Below are 2,500 nucleotides of genomic sequence, written 5' to 3'. Positions count from 1 at the left end.
TGCTGGGATTGCACCAATCAACAACTTGCAAGGCTGAAGAATTGACCGCCACTATTCAGCCTGGTCTACACCACACAGCTATGAAGTGGCTTTTTCTGGCCAGTGAATCCCTACTTTTTGGTCTTTTTTATTTTTTTCCCCGCACACACATCACACCACATACTTCGGCATGCACTGGCTGTCGGTAACCACCCAGGAGAATGAAAGTCAGGAGAAGTCTGAGAAAGAGAAGAAAGATGTGTGTGACCATAATCGTCGGGAATCGAACCCGCAACCTCTCGATTGGAAATCGCTGCACATACCACTGCTCCATATGGGACACACACACACACACACACACACACACACACACACACACACCGTCACACACACCTGTATCAACACATATGTACGTAATTGCACCGACACGCACAAGCACGGATGCACAGACCGGAAAGAGAACATGATGCCATCAAATAAGTTAAAGGGGAAGTCCGGTGAAAAATTTAAATTTCAGAAGTCCGTAGAGTTCGGGGCGCTGAGTCGAATGGTCTTTGTCCGAGGAGGCTGCGGGCTGTGGTTCGTCAGATACACCCAATCGAACATGTGCGAATTTGAGCGCCCATCACCCAGATCCAGGTGATGACCTCACAGCGGGCAGCCAGGTAGCCACACCATCTAGTTGTGTACAAAATGGCCATATTCGGAGCGCCTTCGATTGGGGAACCGTTTTTCGCAGCTTCTTCGGACCAAGACCATTCGATTCAGTGTTGCAAACACTACGTACCCTGTGATTTTCAGCTCGGTAAACCTTGAGGGTAAACCATATTTTAGCCGTTTCCGAATTGGACTTTTCCCGTCCACATGCACTGGCCTCTAGCTCTACGGCTCTAGCAATGCGCTGCGTGCATGCTAGCTGTAGTGTAGTCAACAAACTCATCACACACGGTACTACTCCCGCACTGCCCTGCATGCTGGGGTAGCTACAACAAGACTCGAGTCACAAGACTCAGAAAACTAGTCTACACACAGACTTGTCATGTACTACACTCGTATCAGTCGTATTGTACAGTCATGTAGTCAGAGAACGTGCGTTTCTCCTTGCCGGTGCCGGTGCTTGGGCTTTGAGAAAGAAAATTTTAGTTTTCCGCTCCCGCCATCATTTTATGCTACAGCGATGAGTGCACAACCGTGACAAGTGACAAAACAGAGAACAGGTCCCGGAACTTTCAGATCCCGTTACGTAGGGTTGCGAGCGAAGAGTCGTGCCCGTGGTTCACGTCACCAATTGAGTAGTTCGAAATATGCCAAGTTCGCACCAAAACATCACCATGTGGCAGGCTACTGGAGTCCAAGCGAATCGGTATGGAACAAAATTTAGAGCACTCGCATCACTCTTCTCCATTTTGGCGACTCTGCTCTCCAGCGATCTGATAATTACATCAGCTTCGTCTGTCTGCCGCTGCTTCTTCATCAGTCGGAAACTCATGCAGTAGCGCTCACTCTTGATCGGCGCGCGCGGCCATTTCTTCAGCTGAATACCGAGGTTCTCAGCCCCAGACCGAACTCATGAAGGTCAGCCATGGCTGCATCCTCACTCTCGCATGGAGTTACGTCTTCGGAGTCGCTTGCACCAACTACTATCGGTTGCCAAATCATTTGAAATAGCACTGACACTATTGCTTTCAGGCACTCCTTTTGAACTAGTTGCACGCTATGACGTTGCGGAGGGTGTGGTGCGGCCGCATGACGTCATGGCGCAGCCCCCGAAACCCAGTTTTTCAAACGGAAATATCTTGAGAACGCTTTGTCGGAGACACGTGAGACCAACACCATTCGACTCAGTGCCCGAAACTCTACCGACCCTGAAATTTAAATTTTTCACCGGATTTCCCCTTTAATTGCTGCACGCTTGACTTAGAGCATCTTTCCAGGCTGAGGAAAACGAGCATACAGTCAGACCTTGCTTAACCGCACATATCTGTTTTCAACAAAAAAATATCCGAATAGGCGAAGGAACCGGAAAACCTAACACTGGTTATGTTGGATGCACCTAGTATGCTGTAAATATGTAATCAGCTATGTTCTTCGGGATGGCGAGGGATCCGGATAAGCGAGGTCTGACGGTATCAGTGAATTATGGAATCAAGCAAGAATACGAATGTGAGATAGCCTAATCACAGGCCGCCTCGAAGGCATGAAGGGCTGTGACGTAGGCTGATTGAACAAGAGTACGTGCGTTTTGATTACATTTCTGACGTGCACCCACGCTTGGAAACTCATAATGAACTTATAGAACATTTTCGCGCCGGGCTGTGATTGGCTGATGGAACATGAACAGGACTGTTGTCATTGGATTTGTGACCTGAACACACACTTCAATATTGCTATCGTACGTGTACTTGGAAGCACGACTCGACCTTTTTGAGTAAAAACAAACAAAGAGCTAAACTGGTAAATCAAAGCGCTGCTGAGCAGTGGGCTTGACCGAGAAGACAAGTCCAACATTTGCTTGCTTGTT

The 2,500-nt window shown here is 48.3% G+C and overlaps 1 protein-coding gene across 2 annotated transcripts in view; it reads right to left on the bottom strand.

Moving 5' to 3' along the window:
- The window catches only part of LOC135821106 (uncharacterized), an 18,936-nt gene that overhangs the window by 6,155 nt on the left and 10,281 nt on the right, over positions 1-2,500 (bottom strand). The gene's annotated exons all lie outside the window — the stretch shown is intronic.

Source organism: Sycon ciliatum, chromosome 7 (assembly GCF_964019385.1).
Source record: "Sycon ciliatum chromosome 7, ocSycCili1.1, whole genome shotgun sequence".
In the NCBI taxonomy this organism is placed as follows: domain Eukaryota; kingdom Metazoa; phylum Porifera; class Calcarea; order Leucosolenida; family Sycettidae; genus Sycon; species Sycon ciliatum.
This window is presented reverse-complemented; position numbering and strand designations above follow the sequence as displayed.